Source organism: Poecilia reticulata, linkage group LG23 (assembly GCF_000633615.1).
Source record: "Poecilia reticulata strain Guanapo linkage group LG23, Guppy_female_1.0+MT, whole genome shotgun sequence".
NCBI classification, from domain to species: domain Eukaryota; kingdom Metazoa; phylum Chordata; class Actinopteri; order Cyprinodontiformes; family Poeciliidae; genus Poecilia; species Poecilia reticulata.
The window spans coordinates 10,006,414-10,027,171 of record NC_024353.1 but is presented as its reverse complement, the minus strand read 5'-3'; the positions used below and the strand labels follow the sequence as shown (position 1 = coordinate 10,027,171).

The window sequence follows — 20,758 nt, the reverse complement described above, 5'->3', positions numbered from 1 at the left end:
GCTTACCACCATTAGTGTTTGAATGGATAAATAACTCAGTTTAGTGTTAAGTGCTATGAAGTCGTCGTACATAATAAAGTGCTATATAAATGCAGGCCACTTAGCATTTGTGAAAACAGAAAGACAGAAGACATTTACATTTGTACTTGTGGTTTTTGACTGGTTTAAGTGTTGCTAGTAAGGCATGTGGAGTATTGTTGATTGATCATATACCTTGAAAAATACTTGAGTCATAAATTTAACTTCTAACTGATGGTGTTTGCAGACCCTAAAACCACTGGTGAGTGCAAATAACGTATATTGCTGTTTTAAATTCCTCGTAGTAAGTTGACCTTTTCTTACAGGTGCTTTAAATGTTTACTGTTCACATAGTAAACACAAAATTCACTGTAGGCACAAATAGTACATTAGAAAACCACATTATAAAATAAGGGTGACTGGTCTTGGCTAAACAAGCTAATAGTGGCATGTATGCTAGCATTACTACTACTACATGTTTTAAACATGAACCCATGTCTAAAACCTTTGCTGGAAGTTTCTCATGTGATACTATCAGAGTGGTTTTCATAAGTGGTGACTTTCAATTAGGCAAAATAAATATTAATCCAGGATATGACGGACAAAATGCTATGTCGTGGTTATAAAAACTATGTTAGCACAATTATTCAGTTCCTAACCCACAGGGATTTGTTTAAAATGTGTTGTGTTGGCATGTTTTTATGTGACGAAGAAATAGACTTTTTCTTACTCTTAGTATGGTGGTATTCCAGTTCATAATTATCAGTCGGGCTGTTCTCATAATCCAGCTTTACATCCATGTCCACCAGCTATAGCTATTTATAGTGAACAGGACAAAAGTTAGAAACTGAGGGACTTCCTTTCACCTCGCATTATTCTGTTTCCTTATGGAAACATCTGGCTTGCTAGCTGCTAAACCCTTAATTTCCTTAACTGAGAAGTTGCTGTCACATGGACATTTAGGCCATAAGTCTTTTCATTTGCTACTACCACAGTGTAGCAACTGTATTTAGCTTAATTTTTCAACACATTAACTTGCATAAAACAAAAGTGCTGAGGTTAGCCAAATGTTATCTACTGTCAACAGTACAGTTGTGAAATGTTTATCTGTTAATGTGAAAAACAAATGCCTGCAGTCCCACCAGAAGGTACTTGCACCCCTTTACTTTTTCCAATGTTATTATTTTGCAGAGTCATTTTAAAATTGGCTACTGTAGAGTATTACTTTTCTGCATCAACTAGTAGTGCCCCAAAATAACTAGCCAAGAGCAACTTTTTAGAAATATGTCCAGATTTTTCACAGCCAAGGCTTAGTATTTTCTCCAAGCACCTTAGGCAGCTGGTGCAGCCTCAGATCTTTTTAGTTAAGTCTGTGCAAACTTTGTACATCTGTTTTGGGGTTATATTTTCCCATTCTTTTGTAGAACCTCCCAAAAGCTCAGTCAGCTTGGTCTTTCCAGAAATTTACAGGGCCACTTAAGGATATTCACAGGCTGTTCCTGAAGCAACCCCTTTGTTATCTCGGCCAAGTTTTCAATCACACAACAGTCCTAATATTTCCTCTGAAATTACCATAATAAAAAACAGTTCATGCTTGCATTGGTTCCAAAAGAACAAAGAGAAAATATCCACAATGTTTGATTATTAGTATATTTTATTGATGTGCAAAGAAAACCTGAGAAAATAGAAAAGATGCAGTATTCAAATCTTGGATTAATTTGCAAAAGGGGAAAAAAAAAACAATCAAAACCAACCTGACCTTATGTGCAAAAGTCACTGCTCATTGCTACATGTGGTGTAAAATGAACGCATCGCTTTAGAAAACGAATATACCAACAGTGAAACATGGTGGTGGTAGTATGATGGTGTGAGGGCTGATTTCCCGTATGAGGATCTTTAGAATGTTCCGTAATTGATGGACCCTTTAATTTTGCTTTAACCACACCATTAAGCCAATCTGTGAATGGCAGATTGAAGCTTTTGGAGTGGCGTAGTCAAAGTCTGAGCTTGAATTTGGTCAAGATACACTGGCATTACCTCAAACAGGCTGTGTTTGCTTAAAAAAAACAAACAAACTCTGAAGTGACTGCAATTCATCCACAAACCGATGGTCCGTACTCAAAGTGCTTCAATTACATCTTAATATGAACTTTGTTAGTTGTTTAAGACTCAAAACATTTTAGCAAAGAACCGGCATTAAGTTTTCCGCGTCCTGGTTGGCGCGTCAGGCAGCAGCCCCGTCTGGATTCTGCGTCGGAGTTGCAGTAATTGTTTAACAGTGCATTTATAGAGTGTACTCTTTGTGCCTCCTAATCAGAAGCATACTGAGGCATTTACATATGAGCCTCAGAGGATTGCTCAGGAATGCATTACAAGACAGAAGTGGAGAGCCGGCACTGGTGGACTACTCCATTGTTGGCCCTTCTTCCCACTTCATATGTTGCTGTCCGGTCCGGTTAAGAGAGGAGTGTTCAAAAAATAAATGTCCATGAAAATGATTAAGGCTGAAGATGTCACGTGCAGAATAGCTAATACAAAGCCATTTCGAGCTTGACACTCTGTACCAAATGCGCACGGGGACACTGAGAATAAATTTCTGTTAAAAGGCAGAACTCCATCCGTCTACCTATCCAGAGGCCCTTTTATAGATCAGATCGGTTTTGCGGATTCATTTCAGTATGTATTGGGTAATTTGTCAATTTTTCCCTTCTGTACTTTAACTTGGTTCTGGCAAGGTTACAAGGAGAGCAAAAATATAGCCTCAGAAAACCATTTTAATCAGACGGCGCTCCGCGGGGACAGCGGCTGGCATTGGAGGCCTCTTTACCTCATCAGAGCTCTGCCAGCGGTGATTGGGAGAAACACTCAGTCAGGTTTTTATTGAATAACCCCGGCTCAATACCAGAGGGGCTTTACTGTAATAGAGCAGCTCTACAGCCGCCGAGGTGACAGCCAAATGGTACTTATTAAACTAAGGGCTAATTCATACTACATGCCCCTGCTGCAGCTTTAACCTTGTTGGAGGGTTATGGTTTGGTTTAACTGCTAAAGTCCGGACGCTCTGGTAAAACAGACACGCATGTGTGTGTGATTACCCCCTGATCAGACAAATCTAATGTCATTATTGTAAACGGCTTTGCTAATCCAGCCGGATTCCTCGTTCTCTAGCTGCCGTACATACATGTCGGCGCCTCGGATGCAGCCCCGTTCGGGGATAACAGGCCGTGGGTGCCATCATCTCGACTTATTTACACAGTACACAGCTCTGTGCACAAATTGAGCATGACATCTAATGGAGTGTGAGCACAGATTAATTACCCCCGCATTCAGACTAATGGCTCCTTTCTTCATGATTAATGATGACACCTGTCACAACGGAGCAGAGCGAGGCCAAAACATACCAAAGACTTTTCACAATGCCGGAATGAGAGAGCTGAAACAAAGAGGCATTAATAAAATTTTTGGTGATTTCCTATAACGGAGTGGGATATGTCTTGGACTGAGACGCGGTACATTCAGTATGTCGTCATGCTGTGATTCACAAAAGGTAAACCATAGTTGAAGACAAGGACAAATTGTTTCTGAAATCTTCTAAAGGCAAAAACCTACTTCCATTTGTATGCCCTGTCCTTTATTTGGGATATGGCAAACTGAAAATTGGTTTTCTTATACAACAAAGGTTTTTTCTCATTTATTTATTTAGCGGTAATGGAGTCAAGAGACCTAAATACAGATGTCTACAACAATTTTTTTTGTCGGAATACACCAGTAGATTGTCTGATTCCCCTAATTTTGCGAGATTGGTTTCACATGCAAGAATGAGACGATTGTCAATCATATTTACCTCCATCAACCATTATAATAACCCATTTGGTTAACAATGGTCGCCTCACCGTTTCCAACTTGGCAAATTTGCTGCCATCTTTATATTTATATATATATTTATGTTGCTCCATTTAAATAACAATAAAACACAAGATGGTAGTTAAAAAATTTAAAGGCTAGTAATTGATTTGGAAGGCAATGTAAAAAAAAAAGTCAAATCTGATGACCAAGGTATTATTCAGAGTTTATCTGAAGAAGTGGGTGTGGCGCTCATTCTGACTGCCCTCATTACACCCGCCTTAATTGGAAACGACGCAAAACCACCCTCCTCCCACAATTCCAGTGGAACAATGGGCTCTTGTTACCAAATAATCTGCATTCTATGTATGGGTTGAGTCAGGCAAAAAAATTTATTGGACTCGGTGTGCCTGCAGTGCCAGTCGCTCCTGCGACAGCCACCTGGGAGACCACCTCTGGAAAATAAGCCCCTATTAGTTCAGGTTAGACTTAATGGCCAGTAATGATACCCTGGCCAAGCCAAACTGTGCAGAATGGCTTTGGGCAGCGACGAAATGAAATACCAGTCACTCAAGCAGCGAACATAAACACAAGATGGGTGGCGGGCTCAATAGGTGCGTCTGTATTTGCATTTATCTGTGCGTTTGAGAGGGGAGGAGAGAAATTTCCCCACCAGAAAAAATGGGTGACCCCCCACCCCCTCCACCAAAACCCCCCTTAAGGGGAGATTAGTGCTGGAAGGAGAGGAGGAGGGGTGGGGAGATTGGATGTGGTTTTGGATGTTCTCCAATTTAGCGCTGCTGCCTTGCTGATCCAAATCTAATTTCCACTTTTGCCATTAAAAGCTCGGCGCGACCTCGTCTGAGCGACCAGTGAATCCTCCCTAAGAGCAGCTCTCAATTATTTACAATTTCATGCCTGTCGGAGATATGTGTTATTCTAATAAATTTAGGAATTAAGCAGACTTGCGATCCGTGCATATATTAACCCTCCGAAGCTGAATTTTCTCCCTAATTTAGTGGTAAATGCCACATCGCGCCTAATGGTATTGAAAGATGATTGCGACTTCCGACGTCTGAACAGTCCGTGGTGGAGAATTAGCGCGGGCGTCGCGATGAGAAGCGGACCGATGCGCGGGCGTCGCGATGAGAAGCGGACCGATGAGAGGCAGTTCGCGATGAGCAAAGCTGCGGCTCGGAGGCCTGCTGAGGCAAACTCGCTGTAGGAGACTCATACAGAGGAAGAGAGGGAGCTTTGTTATGTCTCATGAAGCTCTAGGGTTTCCTGGAATTTTTGGCAATGGATCCCGAAATCACATAACCACTAAAAGAGAGAAGAATGAGGCCGATGTGGGGTAACTCGCCTTTTAAAACAAAACAAAAAAAACCCAGGCATTAAAAAAGTTACAAAAGCTGCAGAGTGCGTTGCAGGTGTTAACATGACACAGATAATGCATTGCGTACGGACATATTAAGGCCAGGGTAATTAGTCATGCAAACTCCACCTGATGCAAATGTGCAACATGCGTGATGCTGTTTGGTGGAGTGTTTATTTTTTCCTTGACGCTTTAGTCCCTGCACTTAGAAAGGAAAAACAGCAGAACCGTCTAAAGTTCTGCAGTGTAGTAGAGCAGTGGTCCCCAACCCCCGGTCCACGACCCGGTACCGGTCCGTGGACCAATTGGTACCGGGCCGCGCAAGAAATAATCAAATATTTCCGTTTTATGTATTATTTTAGTCTGGAGGATCTTTTATTTTGAAAATCCTTTAACCGGATTCTCTCTGTTACTTGCGCGCCAACATTGAGCCCATAAGCAGCAGAATGAGTAGAAACAGATCAGATGTCTTTTGAAAGTTTCTTTGCAAAGAGGAAAAGGCCCAGAGAAGAGACAGGAGAATGGATTCATCCCGGACCGGTAGGTGTATCCCACATTACAAGCCGCTCTGCGCGACATGCGGTGACCGGCTGCTAATGAGGAAATTAAGCTTCAAATTGCTTCGCCACGTGGAGACCAAGCAGGCTGTGGATATAAGCAACACTTCGGGTGTCATTGTCTCCCATCACTCCCAGGTGGGACCGCCTCGTTGCATAGAAACAAGCTCAGGGCTCCCGTTAGTCATTATCGTGAGTTAAAATTTTCACGTAAGTAAAATGTTCGTTTTTGTGGCGCATCTGTATCTTATTTTGAAGGGATATGTAAACGTTACCATAGCGAACAGAGTCAGAGAGCGTTTGGGCAGTGGTCGAGAGGAGATGAGTAGAGCTTGTGAGTCTGAAGTCTAGTTTAGATGGCAAGATTTAAGAATTGTCGGCCGATTCTCCAAACCTCTGTTACCACAGAGCTGATAAAAGATAAAAGTACAACAGGTTGGATCGGTTCGTGTCTCCAGCCACACGGCAGGAACCGATTCCAGTCACGAACATCCCGATTCCAGAGGATAATCCAGTAAAACCCCCAACATAGCGGGAATTTAGAATAACCAAACACGGATGACGATGTAGTAGCAGTAGTGATAGTTTGTGTACTCGTTTTAAGAGATAAAAGACGTAACAAAAAGAAAAGGCGGTGGATAAAAGAGGAGGGGAGCAGCCGCTTTATTTGCTGCACTATGATTTGGAGGTGACTATGTTTTTTTTTTACATTTTTAACTGAATAAACATATAATGACCTTTACATATAATAATAAACATTTTCACGTATCATCTCTGATATCCACCGGACTCACGGTTGAGCGATATGTCAGCTGTTTGGGATTCCCCTCTGTTCTTATGACACGGCGCTTTCTGATTGGCTTCCTGCCGCGCTTTTTGATTTCTGATTGGCTACCTGTCACATTCAACAGGTTTTATTCTCGTTCCCAGTCAGGGAAAACCCCACAGGCTGCGATAAAAAGGCCAAGAAAAACTAAATTGGGCATATTGAGGCTTTACCGGGAACACCAACATGCCCCCCGCACCCCTCCCTCCCTGCACCCCTTCCCCGGCCGCAGCAAAATTTCCAAGTCTTGACCGGTCCGCGGCAATAAAAAGGTTGGGGACCACTGTAGTAGAGTGCTTTCAAAACCACTGAACTTATAAATTGTCACGTATTTTATTAATATTTTATGTTTTGTATACAATGTGACATTAATTGTACTTCACTCTGATAACCCTGAATGAAATAAAGTGCAACAAATTGCACAAAAATAAAATCAATTGCCTCGATTCTATACACCAAGTCAGAAAACTTCTGTATGCACAATCTTTGTGGTGAAGCAAGGTGGTGGCAGTATCATGTTCTGGGATTATCTTGTTTTCAGAGACTGAAAAGTTCGTTGGAAGACAATACTGGAAGAAAATATATTTTTCTAATGCCAGAATCATAATGCAGTGTTTAATAACCTCTGAAAACGGCCCATTCAAAGTCTAGATTCAAAACCTGAATCCAATTAAGAATCTTTGGCACGACTGACAGGTTTACACAGCATGATGGTGCCACCACCCGAGCTACATTGAAATTATTTTAGATTTTAGTGCTAAATATTTATAAGAAAGAGTTGTGGGTTCACTAATCAGTCGACAGATTGATCCGATTTCCTTAAAGGCCTGAAAATCAGCCACTGACACCTGGTCACCTCTGTCTGCATTGAGACTTTCCAGATTTAAAAAATCGATATCAGCCAAGAATTTGAATGAGCAGGTCGGGCTTTTTAAAGATCGGTGATCGCCCAGAAAACTGTAGTCTGTGCACCCCTATATAAACCGCTTGACCGCTGTTGCATCACTGCAGCGTGATAAGTGAAAAAAGTTAGAGATGTTTGGATACTTTTGCAAAACTCTGTAGGAAAAAAAAAAGAGAAAAAGGAATCGGCTCAGTCTAGTGACTTCACGCTGCTGTCACACAGCAGGAGGCAGCGATGTGTGAAATCTGGCCTCTCTAGCTTAAAGCGTCGGTACACCTGTGCAGAGCTTGTTCCAGGCCCTAAGACCCCCGGCTTAAGTGTATCACCTCGAGGGAGGTTTAGCAGGGGGCAGAAGACCCGCTTGTGTCCAACACAGCCATGCACGAAAACGAAAGCGTGTATGGTGAGTGAAGTTCAGCCTTGTCGAGCCTCGAAAGGATCAGCGGTATGAGAAGAGTGGAATGTTTTTTTTTTTTCCTCTTTTTTTTTTTTTTCCCCCTCACAGGAAGGGAATGAAGTGAGCTCACTGCCACTCAGAGAATGTGCTTTCACTGATTCTAGAGCAGTGTTGAAGATTTGATGACTGTTGCTAAATGGTTAATTATCTCACCTTAAAACTGAAGTTGGTGGAATAGACCTTCCACTATCAAGGTGATACTGAAATATGTAGTGCGGGTAAATGTTGTATTTTTAATTAAAGAAACTGAATTTGATGAGGTTTAAATCATGCAACATCTTACAAGTATGTGCTATAATACACAATGAATCTGCTGTTAAAGAAGACAACTAAAAGGCTAAAAGGAAAATGTGCTGAAGTAGAATTATATTGAGCAGATCACACAAAGTATTTAATTTTTATATCAACTGGATGTCGTTTTAAGTATGGGATCCATTTAAATATTAATATCTTATTCCAAAATATATACAACAGAGGCATTCAAGCAGATTTAGACATATTAGCTCAAATGTTTCTACACGTAGAAACCAGGGGATTAAGTTCATTGCGAGGGTACAGTGGAGAGGAACAACCACTATAAACAGGAAGAAACCTCCATCAAAACGGGGCTCAGTTTGGGCTGAAATCTGGCTCAGCCGGACAGAAACACTGATGATGATGAAGAATGCCTGCCAAGACAGAAAAGTCAGTTTTTGACGGCGGCAGACTGTAGTTATCTGCTTTTAAGGTGATGGTTTGCTTTGAGTGGAAACATGTGCCTTAAAGGCAAGAGGTCAGATTTAAAATTAAAAAAAGGCAGACGCACAGTTGACAGGTTATTTCTTTGAAAGCGTGTTGTGATGAAAGCCTCCTCTTGTGGTGAAAATCAAACAAGCCGCTTTTTCTTCAGTGGTTCCGTGGAGGCAGCGGGTCACACCATGGAAATATGAGCAGAAGCAGAGCTGACTGACATTTCAGAGCTCCTGTTATTAAAGTCTAAACGACAGCCCTGTCTTTTGATTCAAAATGAGCAATATGCATCCCTTCAGTGTGTACTCATTGCACATTTTTGGTTCTAGTCCTTAAGTGGAAAATTTGCAAACTCCTCTGCTTAACTCTGATAAGGCAAATATATTATTAGTCCTATGTCTTTTTACAAGTTGGACTGTTCTGATGATGAAAAGTGATTTGGCTCTCCTATCTAGAAAGAAAATGGAAACGTATAAATGTCTGAAAGCTGTTTAAAATGTATGTGACAAAATGACAAGCAGCTGTGGACAGATGGTAATCCTGTATGCTGAGGTGTAATGTGAGTTGGGACTGCAGGGAATTAAAACTGGATGTCGCCCAACCCTTCAGCGCACATCCACCACGTGGCAGCTTGGGCCCGAATCTCTTTACTCGCATCCAGTTTTGGATGAATACCGCCGTCTCTCACTAGAGCAAGGGTCTTGATCTCAAATCTATCAGGTTTCCATGCACAATAGGCTTTTCACATAAATAAAAAACATTTTCGTAGCAAGACGGAACTGTGTACTTGCTCCGCTGTTCCTCGCCCAGTGTGAGTAATAGGCCTTCTTGGTCAGGTCATCTTGATGGTCCACCACCCCACTCGCCACCCACCCCACACTTTAATCTCCTCCTATCTTTCTCCAGGAATGCAGGCCCTTATTTTGAAAAATACCTTGTCATGTAATACCCTTGAAAAGCTTGCAGAGTACCTAAAAAAAAAAAAGAAAAAAATGGCATTCCACTGCGTGATTTACTCGTGTGCTAAAACAAGGCAGGGAAGATGAGGATTTATGGCATTTCAGGGTAATTTTTAAATAAATAAGTCTTCTAGTTTGATGATTTTTTTTTTTCATTTAAAAAAGGGGCATGCACAAAAAAGGCAATACTGTGTCAGGGTCTTCACTCAGCTGTCATGTTTTCAGCAGTCTCTCACAGTTTGGGGGCATTGCATCATGCATTGCAGCCTCATGCATGTTTCCATGTAAGGTATGATAGGAAGACATTCTGCCTTTGTGTGGGTTTGAGTCAGCCTCATAAATCACTTCACTGCTTACAATACTTTTTTTTTTTTTTCCTCCCTCCCAGCCCTTCCGATTTTCTCTTTTCTTTCTTACCGGAGTGTAATTTCTCTCCAGGCTGACGGGGGGAGCCGCCTCCCTGTCCGGCGCGACCAGAGCGCGGCGTTTATAGGAAGCGTGTCAGAGTTGCTCAGCAGATCCATTTTGTTTCCACTTTCTCCTGTAGGGAAACGCATAAGGAACCTCTCAAGCTTTATGAGAAATACATTTTTATGTTCCACTTAATGATTCCAGCCTGTCATGTTATTGCCAATAAACCAGAGGCGGTGGGGCTGCTGTAGATTCCCCTCTGGGGGTTCTTTTTAGCGGCGGACAACAAGGGAAAAAAGTCCGATTTCACCCTCTTACGTTTTAGTTTTACTTTATTGCCATCAGCTGGATAATCTGTTCTCTGGCCACGGTGTCAGCAGTAGCAGTGCTTTCAGTGAAACTCGCCATATATCAGCACTCTGGCTCCGCCGGTCTCCTCGGTCAGCTCACTTGTAGCAGATTGATGTCCTGTTGTGCAGATGCAGACTTCTGGCCGGGGCTCATTTACTCTGACGGAAGGCAGGTGTCAACGCGGGCCGTCCCGGAGGCGCGAGCCGAGGCTTCCGCTCTCCGGGAAATTGACATGAGGAAGGGATGTGACAGCAGGGACGCTGTCAGTGCCAACATGGGTTTTTTTCTGTTTCAAAGGAAAGAGGAAATTAAACCATTAAATGTCTGTCTTTAAGATATTAATGCTTAAAATGTTTGGCCTTTTTTAAAATTTTATCTTTGACTAGATTCGGTTTCCAGAGTGGGTCTCTTGTAGAAACGGTGCCTGTGTAGACTGGAAAAGTCTGGTTTTCCAGATCTGGATAAGTATGGAAATAAAACGGTATGAGGAAAATGTTTCTATTTCCAGACTTTACCCCAGAGTTTATCCTATTATCTGAATGTGATGACCCTCCTTCATCACTCCATCATGGGCTTCTCTCATTCTTTACTTCCTCCTTGGTGCTTTTGCTTCTTTACCACCTTGTCTTCCCTTCGTTCCTTTCTTCTGTTTTTCCATTCTTATCATACGTTCCTGTTTTAGCCTTTTTCTTGCATCCCTCCTTTCCTTCTGTTTTCCCTTAGTTGCTCTTTTTTTGTCCTTTCTTCCTTTACCTCCCTTTTTATTTCCATGTCTTGCATGCTTCTCTCCTTCCTTTTTCATACCTTGTTTCTTTTTGTTCTTCTTTTCTTCCTTCCCTTTTGTCCTTTCTAGCCTTTGTCCTTCCATTTTTCCTGTTTTCTTCCTCCTTCCCCTGTGTCCTTCCTCCCTGTCTTTACTTCTTTCCTTGTCTTCATTGCGTTCCTTATGTCCTGTTTATTTTTCATTGTCCCACCAGCTTCCCTCCTGTCTTTTTGCTTTATTCTTATATTCTTACCTCATCTCTCCTTCTTTCATTCCCTCTTTCCTCACTTCTTTGTTTCATAATCCCCTGTCTTCCCTTTTCCATCTCTCATTGTCCTCAGTTCACTTCTCCAGCTTATTTGCGACTAGCTGTCGGAACTCTTTCTCATGGCAGCATCGTTGCATCACTGTTACAAGCAGGCATGAGCTGGCTTCTGCTTTCAAAATACACCTCAGTTTTAAACCACTAAAATATGGCGTCACACGGCTGCACCGCTATGGAGTAGTTTTAATAAGACGCCAAAGAGTAAAGTGCAGAGTTTCCTCAGTTTGTATGACGCACATAAAAGTTGTGGAGGCGTCAGTCAAGATGAAGTTGGCTGGCTGGAAATGTTTGTGGTAGTGCCGTCATTTGTAAGAAACAGCCATTGGAAACAAGCAAAGTTAGCATGACGGTTAGCTAAAAGAAATCTGTTTTCCCCTAAAACATGCTAACAAGCTAACGTTAGCCTGTCAGACTTCTCCCTTCTTTCTGTGGCTCCTACTTGTCCAAACCTCAAGAAGTTTGCACAATAATGTTGAAAACCGATCTGTGAACTCCAGTTAGCATGGTCCGTATAAACTAAGAACTCTGGGAAATTGAGTGTGGAAAAGTCTGGAAGCACTTTAGAAGTGTGTCGGAACCCCTTCACACTTCTAAAGTGTTTCTAAAAACTAGCTTAAATTGTTTCTTCCTGAACAGCTAAAGTCTTTTCGGATTCGTGTAATACAAAAGTTTAGCAGTATTTTTCATCTACGTTGCCAGGCTCTGTGCTGCCTGAGTGTACTTTTGTTTTCTGCTGACGTAAACAACAAAACAGAGAAAGTTTCAGATAATTCAATAAGTTTCTTGTAAAATGGCATGCCCACACAGACATTTATTTTGTTGCAAGAGGATGTCACATAGCAAGGCCAGGGAGGGGAAACGACTATAAGGGAGGGTGGGGGGAGTCCGATAAACAAGCTGTCTCCAACTTAAGAAGAGGACTGTGGCGTTGCAGACGGCCACTTTTTCACTGAGAGGAATGTGAGGGGCTGCAGAGACTCGGGTGGAGAGCTCATATGTGAGAGAGAAAGAAAGAAAAGCTTTGGAGTGTGTGTATAAAAAAAAAGAAAAAATGAAATGTCAGCACCATGAAAAGATCGGCGTGCCTCTCTCCCGCGTCTCCCGGAGTCGCGCAGGTGTTCGCGTTCATGTGCGCGACCGTGCCCAAACACAGAGGTGTCACGGCGGGTCCAACAACACCATCAATCACACTGTGTTTGAGAGGAAGCCAAGGCTGTGGCCACTATGTAGTGAATGTGAGAGCTCTATCTTGCTGTGCATGCAGCATGCAAGAAAACCTTCCCTCCTTTCTTTTTTCTTTTTTTTCCTTTTTTCCCCAGTTTGGTTACGGGAAAAGGCAGCATTTTTTCCTTCCATATTTGGTCATATGGAGCACTGCCAGTGAGCAGTAGCCTTTTGATGCTGTACAAACATCCCTATTTTGTGTGGGATCTGTACTTTTTGGAATGCTCTTACTACAATTTAGCCTGATTGTGGGTGTAGCATCTGAAACGGCACTTTTTAAAAGGGACACAAACCCTTTAAAAGTCAAACACTAGAAGGAGATTGGATTGCATTTTGTTACTCTCCTACGGAGAACTTTCCTCTTTGCGCGATTATTTACGATTCGGACCGAAGGAATCCAACTCCTAATGCAAATGTCCCTCTTAAAACCAGCTTTTAAAAGTGAGGCAGCGTTTCATAACCCGCTTTTTCCAGCCAGCGGCTTCAATTGTCTGCTCTCGGACAGTCACTTTATTTGGAGAATCGGATCAGCAGCTGACAAATAGGAATTTATCATTTTGGGTCGGTGGCAAACTTTGGAGACGTTTAAATGAGGTTTCAGAGTTGGCTTTAGTTTTAAAAAGCGTTTGTTTTTTTTTGCAATTTAATCTAGTTAAGAGGTGATACTGTGAGTAGTTTAAATAAAGAAGCTACTATGAGATTCAGATGATGAATATGGTGCAATAGTGAATTGTTATTGCAGTTTAAGAGTAACACAGCTTTAGGCGTGGTGCTTAGGAACACAATAACAAACGGTGCTTATGATGGTATTTATATCGCTAACATTGTCATAGTTTTACCCCAAATTTTTATGGGATTTTATGTAACAAACCCACACAAATTCAGCACAAAATAAAACTTGGAAAATTTTAAGTTACCAGATTTGTAAATTAGGTCCATCTGAAAACTGACACCAAACACCAACCTAAACACACACACTCCTCAGTGTAAAGGATGCATCATGCTGTGGGGAGGCTTTTAGTTTTGCCACAATTAGATTTAAGTCTACTCTTTGACTGGGACTTTTAAACACATTAATATTCTTGGATATACATATCAGATATTTAATACAATTAACCTGCATTTTCCTTTGTTTTATTTTTTTTCTCCCTTCATTATTGCCCCACCACACTTTGTGAATGTTAGTATCTCAACCATAAATGTGTGCTGTTTAAATTCACTAATTAATGTGACTATGCTATTTGATAATGGCTAGCTTTTAATTTTTGGGTAGTGTTTGTGTTCTCAATGTAAACAATGATGGATGATTTTGCAAAAAAAAAAAAACCTTGGCTAGCTTTGAAAAACTTAACATCGCAATAAATGCCGCAAAGCTGTAATTCTAAGAATTATTGAATTCAAGCAGTCTATCATAACCACAGTCTGGGATATATGGATATTGCAATGACAACTCTGATTTCATTACATTAATTATTGCATTGTAGTTCTGTATACTGGGTATATTTAGGGCCTGAGTCTTCATATTCCACACCTTTTTATATTGATAGAAATTTTAAAACGGTGTCCGTTTCTTTCCATTTCCCAAATGTGCACTACTTTGCACCAGTCGTTGATGTAAAATTCCAGTAAACTGCATTGCTTGTGGTTTTATCGCGACTAAATGTGAAAAGGTAAGTAAGTTTCCTTCAGCTGTCTCCAAAAGAAATACCCCGCCTCTCGCCCGGAAAGTTAGCTAGAGATAGGCACCAGCAACCCTCCCGACCCCACTAAGGGACAAGGGTGCAAGAAAATGGATGGATGGATGGATGGATGGATGTCTCTGAACACAAAAACTGAAGAGCAGAGGAAAAAATATTCCAAAAAAGAAAAAAAAAAAGAAAAGTGAGTCACAATCTAAATATACAGAAGATTACAGCATGTAAAGTGAAGTTGAATTATTTCCCGCACTTAAACACAGGATTAAAGTGCTACATAATAATAATCTGTTTCAATCAAGGCAGTGCTTAAGAAGGTATGTAACTACAAATTTCCATCCAAGAAGAATTCCTTAACTTGACAGATAATTGGAAGAACTGTTCTTCATAACATCAGTTTTATCAAAGCGTTCGCTTTGGGAAAGTAAGATGGCGCCAAAATAAGAACAGCTGATTTTCATGGTCCTTTTAAGGATATTTCCAGTGTGTTGGACCTCACTTTGCGTAATTTCAACCATAATTTGTCTTAATGTTTTAGGCCATGGTTGGAAGGTCTGTACAACAAAACATGATAAAACTGGAAACCCAATCTGGGGTAGAGCAGATCAGTGCAAACAAACCCAACATTTGAACATCAGATCAGCTAATTTTCCCCAAGTTGTCCACATTATTGTTAGGATCGTGGTGCCGTTTGTCTTCTAGGCCACTGATTGAGTGTTGAATTTAACCCCAGCTTGTTTTGTCCAGCGAATAAAGCCTCCACGGTATTCCATTGAGACTTTCTTGGCTGTGTGTGTGTGAGAAGATGAACCTCAGTCCGCCTGTCTCAGCACATATGATTCACATGGCACAGAGAGGTGCTATGGAATGTGAACCATTGTCTGGGAATGCAGGAGTCTCCTTTTTCCTCACCAAATGGAAACTTGACATCTTTAACCTTCAGGTCTTTTCCTCATCCTGATGTGAAGATTTCCCTCGCTGGTTGATCTTTTGTTTGTTTTTTTATCAGCTTAAGTCAGCACAGAGGAAACCGAAGAAAGATTTAATGGAGAATTGCGTTTTAATCACTAGATCCTGATGACAATTCGCCTCGGGCGTTCATGGTTGCGTTTCACTTTGCGTTGGCATTACCCTCTACCCTGTAAATGCCGTAGGCTCACGCTTGGTGAAAATTTTCCCCATTTCAGCTGAAGCTTCTGAAATTTGTTTTGGAAGACGAGCGAATGTATGCGGAAAGCAGATGGCAGTGAGGCCAAGCTGAGCGCTGATGCAGTTGGCCACCTCATACGTTGCGTACAAAGTACGGTTGCAGCTGAGGATCCTGGCGTTGGGAGCAAAAGTTTGTGGTTGACATTCGCTATGACAAATCAAGAAAGAAGTTTGGCTCCAGCGAAGGCTTAAACCCTGTAAATTAAGCTGAGCACTCGAGTTAATTCATAGCCAACCATCCCCGCCTCTCTTCATATTTTAGCTATGCAGAGTGTGCAGCTGTTGGTTTAGCTGTGGCGTTGTGGTCGAAGCAGGAAGGACAGTAAGAGAAGTGTGTGTGGGAAAGTTAGAATTAAACTCTGAGCAAAGGCAGTAGAGTTTTGACACAAAATGTAGTGCGAGTTATTGTGTTATAAGAAATATTGGAACCGTTGTTTAAATAATTATTTAAATGTTAATACAGGAATAAAAAATGTTAGTAAAAGATTTTAAAACCCAACACAAAGTGATTGTGAATGTAGCTCAGTGGGTTGGAGTGTTGAAACAAAAATGATTGGCCTACTTGACATGATTAAACCACAGCACAGCAATTCACAACATGTGACAAGTGGAAATTAAGGTAAAACATTCAGTTTTATGATAAAGAAAAAATTACATCTGCATTTTTATAATAAATTAGCATCGTAAACTGACAAGGATTTCAAGCTAACATAATGTAGCTAGGAATCTGAGTTGTTGGACTAAAAGTAGAGCTTGGATGTCACACCGTGTGATACATTTTTAAAATGAAATTTAGACAAAGCACAAAAATAAGTTTCATAATGAAGTAAGCTGTGTAATGAATAACATTAGCTGTCTATGAATAGCTAAAACAGCTTAAACCCATTAGGCAGTCTAAACAACAAATTAGAAAGAAAAAATATAGGACTGTGTCTTGAATTTGGATCATTTCAGGTGTTAATGAAGAAATAAAATCTCTCTTTTGGGAAAGAAAATACAATATAAGCTAAGAAAGTGTGAATGTACAGATACTGGGTCTGTAATATCAGTGTTGCTTCAGATTGTATTTATAGTGGCCTCGTGAATTTGTGGCCCAAAGACTGGTGGGAGACTTGTCAATTAAAATATTTTACTTTGAAAAAAAAAAAAAATTACTTTTCGCATTATAAAATATAAACCCCCTTACACTTATTTTAACAGCTCTGAGACTACTCTCAGGAGACTCCTTACCTCTGCAAGAAATGATACATTTACCCAACTCAAACTGTCCCCGGAGCCTCGGCCAAAACAGCTGTTAGAGCGCACTACCTACCGGCATGAAGTGTCTTCCTCTCATTACGTCTCGTCTTCCTTATTTTACTGCCAAGGCTTTATCTGTGTGATAAAATAACCATAAAATGATCATTCTTTCTTTACTGAAATACACTTTCTCAGCTTGAAATGAGAAAGAGCACCTGCCCCTGCTCTTCCTCTTCGGCCTTTTTTTAATATGTATATATACTTCAGTCATTTTCTCTTGAAGGGTCGTAGATTTAACGTTAGTAATTAGTGCACTCTTGCTTTCCTGCAGAGGAACTCCAATTTGAACTGAAATTTCCATCATTATTTCTATAGTTTAAATTCCAGAGAAAGTGTCCAAAAGAGTAACCCAAGAGGGGTCACCAAGGAACTCAGAACAACATCCAAAGCTTTCCTTTCCTCACTTGCCTAAAGTGTCTACATAAACCTCAGAAAGTACATAGCTGCACCCCTGTTGAACAATCCACCCCAAAGTAAAAATACTGTCGGAATGTTTATGCTGTCAGCATGATGGGGTAAATTCACACCAGTCCTGTTTAGTCCACTTTAATCGAGCAGCAGTCTGGTTTGTTTGGGGAGGTGTGAATGACTAACTGAACTCTGATACTTACCAAAAACGGGAACTTAAAAACCGCTTTAAAACCTAGGTTTTGGTTCAATTAACGTGAACTCTATCTCAGTTTGGATTCATATCTGAATGCCAAGTGAACCAGAGACTGCTCCAAAAGCAGGAAGCAAACTATAGCGCAGGGAATTCTGGGTCAATGGAACCAAAACAAAGACGAGAGTATAATGCTAGCAGGACAAACGAGAAATCCTACAACTGCTCAATGGTGATTGTGCTTTGTGAAGGAGGAAGATGTGTTCATGTCATCTTTTTAGGTTTTCATGTTGTTTCCTTCAGTAGTTCTTGGTGCAGCGCCTCTACAGGTGAGGGGGGGAAACGGGCAGGTTTTTCAATTGGTTTGAATCATTTGGCACAATGCAGCATGAAAGTGAACCACACCAGCTGAAAATGGTAGAAATGTTGCAATTTTTAACATAGAACTGAGTCTCTGAGACTATCTGGTGTGAAAACACACTTTAATGCAATTTAAAAATGTTACGTTGACTTAGCACTGACTTGTTGATACACTTTGTCACCTTTGTTCCTTTTATTAAGTAACCGCACAGCTGGAAAATCCATAACTAGGCGCAATGCTGGTTTTTGCTCATCCACTTCGTCTCAACGTAAACCCCCTTTTACTCAATAACCAAAACAGGGCCTGCGCACACAAAGAAGAGGAGCTTTGTTGAACTGGCATGTGAAATAAGAAATATGGAGTCTCTTTAAAGTCCGTCTGTTAGAATCAAAGGTGAAATAACATTCCTCACATAACTTCATGACTCTACCTTGAAGATTAATGTGTTTGTGAAGAGATTGCAAGAGGATAGCAAGTCCTCTCTTGTGATAGAAGTTATCCAATGTTGGGAGCATTTCAGCAGAACCCGAAGCCATTTTTTCTTTCCCAATCCAACCTCTTCCCTTTTCTCTAGTGGTGCCTCATTCGAGCAACAATGTTCTATTGTTTGAACTCAAGACTTTCGGTGTGTGGAGTCATGAAGTGTAATCCTAGTGAATGTGAGGATCATATCAGCTTGGGTCTTAAGGGCTTTCAAGAGACTGCCACTTAGACGGTGGGTTATGTGCCAGGTTCTGGCGGTCTCGACGGCTAGTAGTTTGACTGGTAAAAAAGCCATTATTCATAGTAAGATAGAGAAGGCAGACGGTGAAAGAAGGAGAGGCGAGGAGTGGATAGATGGCACTGAATAGGAATAAACGGACAAAGATGGAGAAGGGATATGTTTTACAGCTGACAGGCATGAGCAGGTTCAAAATGTGACAAAATGTTTACTCTGGCTGCCTCGACTTTATGCCTTTGTTAGCTTTTTTGCAATGTGTGGGTGGTCCCTTCAGCGATGCACACAACAGTTACACCTCTTGGTTGCACTAAAGACCCTTTCTCTAGGGACCCAGGTGATTCCTCAAAGGGACAGTCGTATGCACTGCCTTTTGATGACAGTTTATTTTATCGCTCTATTTTAGAGCAAATTTAAGGGACTTAAGTACAATCCAATTACATTGCCATATTCAGTGTTCAGATCATATTACTTGGAGTTAGTCAAATTCGGTTGGTCATGCAATAAAGCCCAGCTAATTACACTGAATTGTGACTTTTGGTAGCACTGAGCCAGGTGAACTTTCTATGGGGAAGAAAATAGAGCTAAGCCAAAGTTAATAGCTGCAATAATCGGGAACAATACATATATTATAACAATAAAAAGTTTTTAAAATGCTTTTATTCCCTCTCGCCTTGTTTATTACTCGATAATACTTTACAACATGAATCACAAATCAACTTACAATGTATTTGTTGCATCCATCTGTTGATAAATGACAGGTCGTTAAGTAATTTTTAAAACTGTGCACGTTGAGCAAACAGGCTTGCACCTCAGCTGCATAAATCAAACATTATGTGTAATAATAAGCCCAAATTTATATTCTTTGCGTGCTCGCATTGCTAATACCTTCTCCCTCCCTGGGCGTTTGGCGGTTTATGGTAAGCGTGCGATGAGGACGGCGAGGTCCTCTCAGGTTTGGTGGTTGTTGCTCTCGTCTCGTTTCTTGATTACGGCGGTGTGACCGGCCATTAACCACCCTCATCGTTTTCACAAATAACTCCAAATGCAGAGCTAAACATGGAGTCCTCGCTCTATTTAGGGCTCCTCTTAAAACTAGGGTAAAGCCGTACGGAGGCATGGTTTTTGTTTACTCTACATGCTCGCGTGAAAAGGGTTGACAATGCAATACGGGGGGTGGGGTGGGCGAAAGTCTGCAGGTGCTTTTCACATGCATGCATCCGTTTCTGGTCATTAGTATGTGCAAGCACAGAAAGTCTATAACGCCTCTCCTACGTGCCTGTTTGCATATATACCTGGGTGGCAATGTCTAATGTGAGACCACAAATGGGAAGATATGGAGGCATAACTCACAGCATACAGGAAGCTGAGAAGGAAAACAAAGTTTAGCCAAGCTCTGACACGTCTGTAAACAACACGGGGAAAACATTTTGGAGCAGAGATGGGAGCACAGAAAGAGGGAGGGGACAACTAGGAAGGAAGGAGGAACAAGCAGGCATTTGCTTTTTTCTGTCAAATGATTCCAGCTTTGGGAGACGTTGTTGCTTTGCTTTTTCGCTCGGACAAACCGTTACAAGTCATTGGTATGGTGTGAGGGACAAAAACAAAAGACGTTGGAGGCTAATTCAAGGTACGATGCAGTTCCTTTAAGGCTTAAGTCTGTTTTAAGAATCTTATTCTGAGCACCGTTGTTTTGTTTTTTTTGTCACACATTATTAAAATAGGTGTTAAGCCGCAGCTTACATGTAGCCCGTCGGTTATAGTTCGCTCCATTTCAGTTAGACTTTTCATAAGAATCATAGATATATGATGGAAAGCTCAACAGCTCCTGGGTGGTCTCAGGCCTCACAGCCGGTCGTGTACCAAGTCAGTTTTTTTTTCTTTCTTTCTTTAGATTTACTCCAAACTGATGATGTTAACATCCTGTCCTGGCTTCATCTTCTTTCTCTCTCTCTCTCTCTCTCTCCATCTCCCTTGTTTTTGTGCTCAGTTACTGTATATGCTTTTTTTTTCTTCCTTTTTTTTTAGGTTAGCTTCTCAGCTTGCTGACGACTAATGAGAGCTGTGTGTGCAAAATTATAACCCCATTGAGAGAGGTAGCAATTAAAGTTGCACATCGTGCTGTTTAAGTCCA

General features: G+C 41.2%; 1 protein-coding gene across 8 annotated transcripts in view; it reads left to right on the top strand.

Annotated features, from left to right (window-relative positions):
• Positions 1-20,758, top strand: part of cald1a (caldesmon 1a) — a 134,452-nt gene that overhangs the window by 82,771 nt on the left and 30,923 nt on the right. The window contains exon 1 of one of the 8 annotated variants that reach the window (XM_008401059.2): positions 20,120-20,254. The exons of the other annotated variants lie outside the window; for them this stretch is intronic. The gene's annotated coding sequence lies outside the window, so the exon portion shown is untranslated. Of the gene's footprint in view, positions 1-20,119; positions 20,255-20,758 lie in introns of those variants that run through there. 8 annotated transcript variants of the gene reach the window in all.